Source organism: Pseudorca crassidens, chromosome 8, assembly GCF_039906515.1.
Source record: "Pseudorca crassidens isolate mPseCra1 chromosome 8, mPseCra1.hap1, whole genome shotgun sequence".
In the NCBI taxonomy this organism is placed as follows: domain Eukaryota; kingdom Metazoa; phylum Chordata; class Mammalia; order Artiodactyla; family Delphinidae; genus Pseudorca; species Pseudorca crassidens.
Window position 1 is genome coordinate 31,252,928 of NC_090303.1, and position 12,844 is coordinate 31,265,771.

At 38.3% G+C, this 12,844-nt stretch overlaps 1 protein-coding gene across 5 annotated transcripts in view; it reads left to right on the forward strand.

The window, feature by feature from the left end:
* The first annotated feature begins 4,368 nt into the window (after positions 1–4,368).
* The window catches only part of DMTF1 (cyclin D binding myb like transcription factor 1), a 43,895-nt gene continuing 35,419 nt past the window's right edge, over positions 4,369–12,844 (forward strand). For 2 of the 5 annotated variants that reach the window (XM_067746101.1, XM_067746105.1), the window contains exons 1-2: positions 4,371–4,509; positions 6,332–6,471. The gene's annotated coding sequence lies outside the window, so the exon portion shown is untranslated. Of the gene's footprint in view, positions 4,510–4,883; positions 4,903–6,331; positions 6,472–12,844 lie in introns of those variants that run through there. The other 3 variants (XM_067746103.1, XM_067746106.1, XM_067746104.1) reach the window with 2 other exon arrangements.

The following is a 12,844-nucleotide window of genomic DNA, read 5'->3' on the forward strand; positions in this document are numbered from 1 at the left end:
CCATTCTCCTAACTGGAAGAAGAACCAATTTTTGCTAATGTTCCATGAATAGGCCTCAGTAAAGCTCTACTGCAAAAGAAAATTAAGTGAAGAGGTAACCAGGCTGAAAGATTAAAAGAGGTGTAGGGATGAGACACTGACATGAAATGGAGAGCAGGAAAGGGGTTACGAGATGGAGTGCCGTAAGTCCCAGACAAAAGCCTGGAGGAGGAATCTCAGACAGAAGAGGACTTGGAAGAGCCTGATGTGTTGGCCTAACTAGGGACAGTTTGCTCATTCCTCTATTAGCACAGGAATCCCCATCAGCTTGCCGGAAATTCTGGCAGGGCTTCCAGTGCATACACATCAGTTGTATTAATAGGACTCAAAGACTGTGTAGAAAGAAAATGGGCTACTCAATAATTATATTTTTCATTTACTTTGAACAGAAGTCCTTGGAAACATCTCTTTATTCTGAATCATGACATCCAGGACATGAGACAATCATTAAACAATAAAACCAGCCTCTCAGTATTTGAAACACTTTTATATTAACATATCAACCTTTCAAAAAAGGAAGGTCATTTCATCAATATTCTATTGCTGATGAGGTTCATGAAAGTGTTATAAAAAATCTGGAGTCCAACAGAGCTAATCATAACTAGCAAATGCAGTAAATACCATAACTGTGCTATACTTTTATAATACCTTCTATTTATGAAAGAACTATTTTTCACTTTTTTCTACAAAATAATTACTAATTAGGTAAATCCTAGGATAATATTAAAAATCTCATGCATTCCCTAGGTACATACTAAGTAGTGAGGTAGGAAACACCGAGAATTATAATTGCAGAAAGTTGCTCTAGGTTTAAACTTTGGATAGTCTTACATTGATAATACATGTTAAAGATATAGAGGTGTTATTATTATAGGTTTACTTTTAAAATTATGTATTAAAACTAATACTAAAATATACTTGTTTTCCCCAAGTAAACACCAATTGACCTTGGGAAAAGGTAATTATGAAAGAAACTCACCCAGAAAGGAAGAATTAATTATGAGGATGCACTTGACTTTTTTTAGGGAATTAACAGCAAAGTGCAGACTAACCTAAGATTTTTCAGAAGAGAATGGGTAGCAACTGTAATTTAGATAACACTCTCTTATGCCTCAGTGAAAAAGAATCCTACAGGGTAATGCTTTGTGGAAAATGTAGCTAATTAAGAACCAATTCCTCATAAATGGTAATGTTAACAACTTTACCTATGTAACTATTATATCATTAGAACTCCACTTTGAGTAATTTAATTGCTTTTCTGGTTCACGGGTTTATTAGTTTCCGTATTTAAGTGCTTACTACATATGACAGGCTCTGTGCAAAGCATGTTGCCTACATTATTCTGGGAGATAGATTTTAGCATCCCCACTTTTCAAAAGCAAACGAAGCTTAAAGATGCGAAGTACCATACCCACCGCTAAGCAATAAAGTCAAGATTCACACTCGGGTCTGAGTTCAACATCTATACCACAACACTCTCCTGCCTCGTGGTGTTGGTTACCTATTATTTATATACTCATTTAAAAACTGAACGATATATGCCATAACCACAGTGGGATGCAGCGATTACCACAAACTGGTAATAAAGTTAGATGCAATAAAATGCTGCTCTTGACAGTTATTTTTGAAAATTGGTCAAATGTGTCCTTCTTCCCGTTCAGTAAAGACTCTGGAAACTGGTTGTAATAATTTTTCATTATAAAAAGACTGTTGCCGAAGTGTACTTTTTGAGCTGCAGAAGGGTAGTTCAGAGCATAGGCTCTGGAGCTGAGGCTTTCATTCTGACTCTACCATTTATTTGCTGTTTCCTTGGACACATTCCTTCACTTTTTTGGTTCTTGTCTAAAATGGGAATCATTTGTAATAACTATACTGAAGCTTTGGCACTTGTGAACATTAAATGTGTTTAATATACGTAAAGCATTTAAATGACACATAAGCACTCAAAAAATGTTAGCTAACCTTGTCCAAATCCAGGCCCTTTTATATTTTCTTCTTTTTAAATAGACCTTATTTGGGGGGACAGTTTAAGATTCACAGCAAAATTGAAGGGAAGACACAGAGACTTCCCACATCGTCGCTGCCCTACACATGAACATTATCAACATACCCCACCGCAGTGGTACATTTATTTGCAAATGATGAACCAACACTGATATATCATTAACAACCAAAGTCCGTGGGTTACATTAGGGTTCACTATCTGTGTTGTACATTGTATGGGTTTTGATAAATGTATAATGCCATGTATCTACCATTACAGCATTATACAAAATCATTTCGCTGCCTTAAAAAATCCTCTGTGCTCCACCTATTTCTCTTCCTCTGGCCTCAAACCCTGGCAACTACTGGTCTTTTTACTATCTCCATAGTTTTGCCCTTTCCATAAAGTCAGATAGTTGGAATCATTCAGTAGTTAGCCTTTTCAGATAGACTTCTTTCACTTAGTGGCATGCATTTAAGATTCCTCCACATCTTTTCACGGCTCGACAGCTCAATTCTTTTTAGCACTGAATACTCGATTGTATGGATGTACCACAGTTTATCCATTTACCTATTGAAGCACATCTTGGTTGCTTCTAAGTTTTGGCAATTACAATGAAGTTGGTATAAATATCTCTGTGCAGCTTTTTATGTGGAGGTAAGGTTTCAACTATTTGGGGTAAATATCAAGGAGCAATTAATGGATCACATGGTAAGAATATGCTTAGCTCTGTAAGAAACCACCAAACTGTCTTCCAAAGTGGTTGTACCATTCTGCATTCCCTCTATCAATGAATGAGAGTTCCTATTGCTCCAAAGCGTCATCGGCCCTTGGTGTTGTCAGCGTTTGGGATTTTAGCACTTCTAATTGGTGTGTGATGGTATTTCGTTTTACACTCTCTTTTATGAAATGCAACATTTATGAGTGAGACAGTTACCCCAAAGAATAGATAATGTGGACTACTGGTGAAAACTGTGTACATTTGGCTTAAAATCGAAACAAATATTTATCTAACTAAACCCATTTCAGTGTGTACTTTTTCCCCTTTCTTCAATGAATTAGTGTCACTTCCACGAAGTCTTCCAACAACATTTTGTATTCAAAAGAAACCGGGGTTGCAAAAAACATTTTTTTAAAGCCAAAGGAGAGGAAAAGAAATCACTAAGCATTATCAACTTCATTAGTTAAGATCAATTCAAGACGTAGTATACACACGCTTGACGGTCTTCATTTGACCTTTACAACCGATGCTCACTACACTCCCATTGTGACAATGTAGTGTTAAGTCTACACATAGTTGCTGGATGCAAGAACATTTGTCTAATCTAATTTCTAAACTCCTCTCATCCCACTAGCAAAAGAAAAGCAGCGTACAATAAATCAATTTTATAAACAAGTGAAATGAATCCTAAGAAGAGTTGTAACAGGGTTCTGACCACTAAAATCTTCGGAACTCTTTGGGAGATTGGGATTGACATATACACACTACTTTAAATAAAAGAGCTACGTAACGAGAACCTACTGTATAGCTCAGGGAACTCTATTCCCAACTCTGTAATGACCTATATGGGAACAGACTCTAAAAAAGAGTGGATACATGTACATGTATAACTGACTCGCTGTACAGCAGAAACTAACACAACATTGTAAATCAACTATACTCCAGTAAAAAAAATTAATTAAAAAAATTTTCAGGACTCTTTCAAAACAAAAATCTCTGCAGGAGTCTCTGGAAGCTTAAAGACTCTCTGGGGGCGGGGCCGAGTATTGGTCTTCCCTGAAAGCTCCCCAGCCTAGCTGAAGAGCATCCACTTTAGAAAAGCCGTGTTTTATAAGGCGTACTGTGCACTACAGAACAGCATATTCACACAGGATACATTTCACCAAGAATTGCATCATACGCCCAACGGGTAACACCTCTACGCGCCTACGGCAAGGCAGACCAAGTCAGAAGAGCCAGACATACAATTCCCGGTTATCGTCTGCACCCAGACCCCGCTTTCTAACAGTTCCACACGCGAGGCTCCCTCCGCTCCGAGGCCCAGAATAATTACGAAAGTCGGCTGGCGAGCCCCAACTGTCGCCGAGCCAGGAAAACCACAGTTGCGCCAAAGAAAGAAGGTCCTCCTTCATGGCAGCAGTCAGTACCTATTTCCTTGTAGGAGGAGGAGAAAAGAGCAGACAACGAACAACTCCCACTCAGACGGGTCTCGAAGCTCAAATAACCAAGGACCTTTCTTCGCGCTCCGACTTGGCCGGAAGTGACGCCACGGCCAGCGCGCAGGGCCGCCCCCAGGGAGAGGAGGCCGGGCGGGGGAGCGCGCGGGGGCTGGGGGCGGGGCGCGGCCGTAGCTCCGTTTCCGGTGGCTTGTCGCGCTCGCTCACTCCAGCTGCAGCCACTCTTGCCCGTGGCTGCTTCCTCCATCCTGGTATTTTTTGGAGCCTCCATCCTGGTTCTTCCGAAGTGCCCGGACCCAAAACAGGAAGTAAGTGCGATGGAAGCTTCAGGTCCCAGGCGCCGCTAGGGCCGCTCCGCCCAGTGGAGCCTGTCCGGCCCCCTTGCTGCCCGCCTGCTCTCGCCGGCCGGCGCCAGCTGCCGGCGCTCGGGCACCGCGGGCGGGGTGGGAGTTGGGCCTTCGTGACGCTGAAGCTGCAGTCCCCGCACGCTCACGCCAGGGCCTCCCTCTCGGGGCCGGGCCTGTGGCGGTGGCGTGGGCTGCAGAGCAGGGTAGCGAGCAGCCGCCGAGGCACAGCTAGCGATCCGGCGGGGGCGGAAAATGGCGGCGGCTTCGTAGGAGCTAAATGGCGCCGGGACCCCTGGGGGTGGGGTGGGGTGGGCCGGGAGATTGGCGAGAGAATCGGGCCCGGGAACCCCGAGAGTAAGGAAGCCTTCCTTGCTTTTTCGTAGGGTTTCTTTTTTACGTTTTTGTTACCTTTTCGTTTTTATTTGGTACAGTGAAGGAGAGGTGAGCTTGGATGGGATCGAGAGAGTTGGGGCTTGTCTCGCGCCACCCCACCGCACCCCCTATTTTTTCCTCTTACCTTTTCGCCTCTTCGACTCTTCTCCCACCTTTTGGGGATCACTCTCGCTCAGCTGTTCATGGCCTAAGCGGAAGGGATCGGGGTTGCTGACCGAACCATCACTGTCAGCCTGAGTCTCTTTTAAAAGGGAAACATAGGAGCTGAAGTGCGGGGAGACAGCCCTAACCCGGCAGAGAACAGGAAAATGAGCCTGCAACATAGGGATTGTCGTGTTTTGACGAGTTCCGAGGAAGTTTTAAAATTTTTTAATTTTCTTCGTCCTTTAAAACAGACTTTGAGAATCTTTAGGGAATCTGCGGCATAGGTTTGAGGGTAGAAGTGGCCAATTCTATGCAGTTGAATGGTACAGCATGTGTTTTTAGAATAAAAATTCGGTGTAGATAAGGAGAGGTGATTAATCTGTGAAATGTAAAAGTCAGGGCTCCCTTTCCCTGATTGAATTTGGAAATTCACATTCAATGGTTATTTTCTCGTAACTTGATTGATCGTTGTGCACCTTCTTTCTGACCGTAGGTGAGGCTGCTTGTTGGGACATTTGACAAAAAGCGTATTCTGTAGGATTACTTCCTAATGTTCAGTATTTTAAACTTACAGTAATACCGTTTGGAAGTATTTTATCTTTTATCGATTTTACCTTTATTTTGATTTCCCGAAGACAACCATTTATAGCTTTTAAGCTCCAGTTCAAGTAAGACATTCTTGCATTGTGTTGAAAGTTTACAGAGAGAAAAACTATTTTTCAGGGAAGGATTTTCATATTTTTCCATTACTTCAGATTTTTTTTCTTTGAGCTGCTCTTAAACTTGTGTTTCAAATAACTTTGTGTGTCACTGCATTTTTTTCTATTTATTTATTTAGTAATTTGAATAATTTACCAGCATTTAAACGTTTAAAGACCGTGCTGATAATACACCAAAAACTTACCTTTTTACTGTTATGCTGTAGTGGTGGTAAGATACATTTATTAGGTTAAGATTTAGAGACTTAGTTAAGGTTCAGGGAGAAATTAAGTGTATGTTCCTTACCGTTACAAAAATTGTCAATCTGACTAAAATTTGGTGTGAGAATAAAGTTTTTTTCCCTTCATTCACAAGGGACAAAAACTAGCCTGATCATTTCTGGGGAAAAAATTACGTGTTAGTTATGAAGAAAAAATATTTCATGTTCTATGATAATCTTATTTTAACTCCCATATACTAAGTAAGTACTTTATGTGCCACCAAAAAAGCTAATTTTTTTTTTTTTTTTTTTTTTTTACTATTTTAGTTGATAGGCTCACCCCAAAATATGCTTTTTGGGACTGATCTAGAACCTGCATATTCTCCGTGAATCTCTTTAATTGATTGCAGTTGAGCTAGATGGTGGAGCCAAAATGCTATTGCCCTGTCTTCATCAACAGTTAATCAGTAAGTACTGGGCATTGCATACTTATATAGAACTTTAAGTCCACACTTTGAGCAGTTCCATGAATAAATATATGCTATATAAACATTTTTCTCTGGGTGTTCAGGTTTTAGAAGTATTTTGAGGGGAAGCAGTCACGGGAAATGGTTATTGGTAGAGAATTATACCCCGAAAGAAGGTAGTTGTCTTCTTTAGTTGTTTTTTTTCTTTCTTTTTCCCAAGTTCTCTTCTTTTTACAGGCTTTTTTTAAGATGTAGAAAAGTTACCTCATTTCACCCCAAGGCAGCGGGAGAGATAAGTGTATTTGTAAGGTTAGCTAGATGTTACTAGTTAATATTGAAATAAAAACAAAACTAGTCCTTACTTTTCCCACATAATATTTATCTTTCTGCTCACTTATTTATCTCTCCAACAACTACAGATCCTAATTTTTATTAATGTTGTAATAAGCTTGTATGTCCTGAAAATAACATCTCATTATTTTAAACAGTTGTTGCTTTCATGCTCCATTGAGAACACTGACTTAGGTTAACACTTGTGAGGATGAGTAAGATAATGTGAAACAAGTGTCCCTAGGAATATACAGCCTGGCACATAGCTGTTAAAATATTGAGGGGGGGTGGGAACTGTGTTTTGTTGTAAAGACATCAAAACTTTGAAAAGATTAGGAAGAGTTCCAGTTTTTTAATATCATATATAGAGGCTGTCTATATAACACTATTTAACCTGCCTCGTCAAAATGGAGTTTTCTTTTTTAATCGTTTTCTCTTACCACCATCATTTTTAGCACCTTTTTTTTCCCCCTCATATAAGAAGATTCCTTAGGAATTGGTATGCTTCTAAATGCTTTGCAAATTCAGCTCCAAAGCCTTTTCTGTCCTTAAATGCTACGCGGTGACCTGAGAAAGTGATAAACCTATTGCCAAGGGCATTAAATATAAAATACAGAGTTATCAAATGTATGTGGTATTTTCTTTCATATTATTTCTCCCCTTCACTTTTTTTCCTTTTGTGACGAGGATGCTTGTAATAGAAATCACAAGTAGGCTTTGTTTTTGTTTTGATTCCGTAAAGGTAAATGATAAACTTAAATAAAAGAAGAAACCTGTCTATCATGTCTCCTTTTTCACGTTTATAGAAAGATCCCATTCCACCAATGAATACCAGAAAGAAGTTGTCATGAAAAAGCACACTGGAGAGCTCTTTATGAACAATTTAATTGTCTTTTTGTTTGGCGGGGTGTGTGTGTGTGTGTGTGTGTGTTTGTATTAACCTTATGCCATTTTTTTAGCTGTCATTTTAGTTGTGTGCACTGTGTTGTCAAGCCCTTCTTCCAAGTAACCGGTTGTCAAAACTAATCTTTTTGACCATCAGGTGTTAGGCAGCAAAAAAATGCTCTTTAGGTTTATTTACTGTCTATGTGTATTTTAGTATCTGTTGCAGAAGTGTGGTTTAAAAATTGGCTTCAGTGTATATCAGAACTATAGTGATAATGTATTACCTTTAAAGAGCTTCTGATGATGCCTTGCTTAAAGGGCTCAGTTTTCAATGGCTGAAATCTTAAAATGTAGCCAAATACACATTGTATAGCTCTTAAATCATGCACCGGGTAAAAGACAACATTTTTGTTTTTTAATAAGCAATATGGTTGTATTGCCAAACCAGGTATGAAATGCTGTACCTTGAAATGAATCATACTACCAAGTAATTTTTTTTACTCTAATAGTGTCATTGTTTTCAGTAGTTGGTAATTGAAATCAACATCTTAAAACAATTAAAGCCTATTATAATAAACCCTGTTAATATCTTTATTGACGTTTTATGGTATATAGTCATATTATCTTAAAACCAAACCATAATGAATGTTAAGTACCTTAAGTCAGTATGCTTGTATGTTCATTTATAGTTCTCTTTCTCAAACTTTTCCACAAAGTATACAGAAGAACAAATCCCCTGGGACCATAATCTAAAGCATTCAACCTCAACTGTGAAGTGACCTCATTCCTATATTTAATAAAATCAATATTTAAGATGTCTGTGGCTTTGTCTGTTTCCTGATATCCCTCTATGTTCCCATGTTCAGGATATAGGAATTTTTTTTTCTTTTTATTAAGTTATTTTTACTTAAAAAAAATATACTTATTTATTTTTGGCTGTGTTGGGTCTTCGTTGCTGCACGCGGGCTTTCTCTAGTTGTGGCAAGCGCGGGCTTCTCACTGTGGTAGCTTCTGTTGTTGCAGAGCACAGGCTCTAGGCACGTGGGCTTAGTTGCTCCATGGCACGTGGGATCTTCCCAGACCAGGAATTGAACCCGTGTCCCCTACATTGGCAGGCGATTCTCAACCACTGCACCACCAGGGAAGTCCAGGAATTTGTTACCTATTCTCTTCTTAGTGAAAGTCTTCACTAAGACTTTCAATTTAGCAGAGTTTTCATTCTTTCAAAAAAAAATATTTCAAAACATATCTTTCAGATTTTTTATTGTATGTTACTAAGCAAATCCTCTTACAAGCATTTCCTAAGGCGTTAGTTATGTACCACCTAAGGTATGGTCGTGGCCAATATGGAGTCTATAATAGCAAGACCTTGAAAACAAAAATGTTCAGTAATAGGTTAATGGTTAGATAAGTTTAGGTACCATGTACCCATTTAAAGTGCTATGGAAGAATAACTACTAATATCGGAAAATGCTCCCCATAAAGTTAAGTGCAAAAAAAAAAGTTATAAAAGATGTGACAGTATGATCACAGTATCGTAAAAACAATTAAAAATAGGTATGTTAATATATGGCTGAAAGATTTGGAAGATTATCACCAAAAAAAAAAAGGAAAATGAGTAATTTTCTTATTATATTGGGGCAGGAAAAAAGACATCTGAAAACTAAATGTGTCCTTACTGCCTTATTAGTTGAATTATGCCAAAAACTTTGCGTCAGCTAGTGTTTCTCAGTCTTTGCCTCATCCAATAAAATTCTGGTACTTTACGTTCTGTCGCTTGCTTGATTTCCCCTTATAAAACTATTTTATAGTACTGAATGTTTTTCACACCATGTAGTCTCATCCCATCTTGCAATGAAGAATCACATCTTCAAGCATCAAGGGTCAGCAAGTGTTAGCTCTGTGCTTCTCATGATCTCTAATAATAGAATCTACCCTTCCCCATTTGTACTAGTCCTGTGCTTGGGAACCAGTAAACATTTATCTACAGAAACTAGTCCCAAAACCAGGAAGAAATGCCACTTTTCTTGGTTTGATCTAGTTTTTAGAAGATTATGACACTTAGTTGCCTGATAAACCAGGACAATTATGTAGACTCAATTGGTGGAAATACCAGTTTAAGATAATCTAATGAATAAAAACTTTACATCAATACTGGAATGGAGTAGATCATGTCTTTAAAGTCTATGTTAACTAACAGATCCAAGAGTAGTAGGTTTTTTGGTTCTACATTGAGTAGTGTCATCTTGTTCATTGAGAGCTATAAATGTAAACAAATACATTTCTCATTTAAATGTGAGTATAATACCTGTTCTGTACCACATTTCAGGTATTCTTTTCTTGATTTTACTAAGGCATTAATATATCCACCAAATGATGGAAACGTGCCAGAATGCCATTTCACCAATTAAAATGGCTGTTAAAATTTTTTCCTTTCATGTTCTCACTTCTGGTTGGTTAAAAAAAAGTAGTGCATATGGTACAACCCATTTGAGAGAAAGAAAGGAAGATCTAAATAGGCTGATGGTGGACTTGGCTGATGGACTTCCGTCGTGGTCCACCAGGGAAGTCGTTAGATTCTGCGCTTGCAGTGCAGGAGCCGCAGGTTGATCCCTGGTAGGGATCATGCCTCGAGGTGTGGCCTAAATAAATAAATATGTAGATTGTCTTTTAAAGAAAAGTTTATAAAAAAAATAGGCTGATGATGTGTATTTATTTGCCCCAAAGGGAACCAAAATTTTGATGTTAGAATTGGAGATCTTCCTGATATATTTCCCTATTAAACCAAATGGGGAACGGGTTTTGAAGTTAAGCATAGTTTCACGTATAATGAATTACAGTACAAGGCCCTAAATTACTCAACTTTGTACCTTACTATCGTAAGTTGATTTATTTACCAACATTTTTCAGTTACTCTAATAGTCATATTAAAATACAGATGTACTCTTCCTATAAATAACAGCTGTCTTGACTCTACCGTAGATCTTCTCACTCTGCTTTCTTTGAGAGCTAAACCTTGTACAAGACCTGTTTTGTATTACCTTCCGTACTTCCAATTCTCTGTATTCCAGTAGGTCAGCAGTGTTCTACTTATTGCCAAATCAAGTAGTCACTTCTCCATCTTATCCTCTCGGCAGTATTTAACAGTCAACTACTTAATGCTCCTTGAAAAACACTCTCAAGCCTTTTAAGTAACATCTCTTAGTTTTCCTCCTGTATCCCTGGCTGGTCCTTCTCAGTCTCCTTTCCTTGTTTGTGCATTGCTTGACTTCTGCTTCAGAACTCTAGGTTGTCTTCTCTAACTTCTCTAGGTGATCTTATCTTTAAAAACAATTTGCATGCCACTAACTCAAATTTACAGGTCTAATCCCTGCCTGTTGAATTCCAGCTTCCAACTGGCAACTTGACATCTTCATTTGGGTGCCGTATATCTTAACTTGTTAATATTAACAGTAATAAAAATATTTAATAAATATCTTCTAGTGCCCCCAAACTCAATTATTCAAGCCAAAAGTGTAGGGAATCATCTTGAAATAGCTCCTCATCTCTTAATCTACTTTCAGCAAATCCTGTCAACACTACCTCCAAAATAAATCCTCTGTCCAGGCTCCTTTCTTTGATTTCCGCCACCTATTCCAAATGACTATCATCTCTTGGACAGCTGCTTGTTTCGTGACTTACTCCCTTATCCATTCTCCATATTGCAGTCTGAATGATCTTTTCAAAATGTAAATTATATTTCCCAATTTAAAACAGTCCAAGGATTTATAAGCCCTTGTGAGATGTGCCCCTGTCTTTTTCTCCAGCCTTAAATTCAGCTACTCTCCTTGCTCGGAAGCCTCTGCCATAGTGGCTTTCTTTTTTAATCCCCTCCTGCCAGGCCAAATCAGGTCCCACCTTGGGGACTTTGCTGTTAATCTGTTGGCTGGCTTACAGTACTTGCTGATGAAGAAATATAAAGTAGCCATTAGGGTAAGCTTCCCTATTTGTAGTATGATGCTATTTCTATAAAAAGTGTATGTAGCAGGGAGGAATATATTGACATATATGAGTAAAATAACTGGAAGGAGGCATGAGAAGCTGACAGCATTGTTTACCTCCAGGCAGGGGGTCTGGGGAACTAGAGTGGAAAGTAGACTTCACCTTTACCTTTTGAATTTTGAACCATGTAAATGTGTTACCTTAAAAAGTAAATTAAAAATAAAATTAGGTGAGTTTCTCAAATATTACTAAATCCAGACTGTGTAGCTGTAAGTACAAGAGGGGAAAAACCCCAGGAAGGTAAGTCAAGAGCTTATCTTTGGGGGTTAAAAAAAAGTAGCCACTATATCCCAGTGCCTAGAGAGTCCCTGGCACATTGCACATGTGATATATATTTGTTGATTGAACAGATATGCTAGTTAATTTGCAAAGCAGTGTAGAAGCATTTACTCATCTCTAACATGAATTATCAGACTTTTAAAAATGAACCTAGATTCCTGATTTAAAGCTAGTACACTGCATGGGATCGACCTCTAACCCCAGTACAGGTTATCAAGAATGAAATACTCTCATCTAGCTATTTCAGACTCCTTTTTCCTTGTACTTACCTTGTATCTTACCTTAAGATACCTTTCCTTGTATCTTACCATATCTTCTCAAATCCACCTGTATTTTCTCTTTTTCCCGAAGTTTTAGATTAATTTGGGTCCTAAGATGACAGTCATTAAATTGCTAAACCAGTAACCATTTTGTACCTATCACATGAGGAGTTGTGCTGGGTTTGTTATTTTTTTGCTTTGTTGTTTCTTTTTAAATAAAAATACTAGTGGCAAGGTATTTTTATTTACTACTAGGAGTAGAGTTTACACCTCAGTGGTTGGAATATAAATTTGTACATCCTTTCTGGAAAATAGACTGCAGCATGATTTAAAAGTTTATTTTGTTGTATTCTTTGATCTAATAATTTTCAGTAATTAATATTGTTTAAAGAAATAGTGTATGAATGTTTCAGTGTTTTACGGAAATGAAAAATTGGGAAGAATGTAAATGTCCAGTTATAGGCTATTTGTTGGATAACGTCATGTTTTTTATGCAGTGGAAGTTTTAAACGATACAGAAAACTTCAGTTAAATACCTAGCTTGGTTTCCTTCACACTTTTCAATATGAATGAACTCT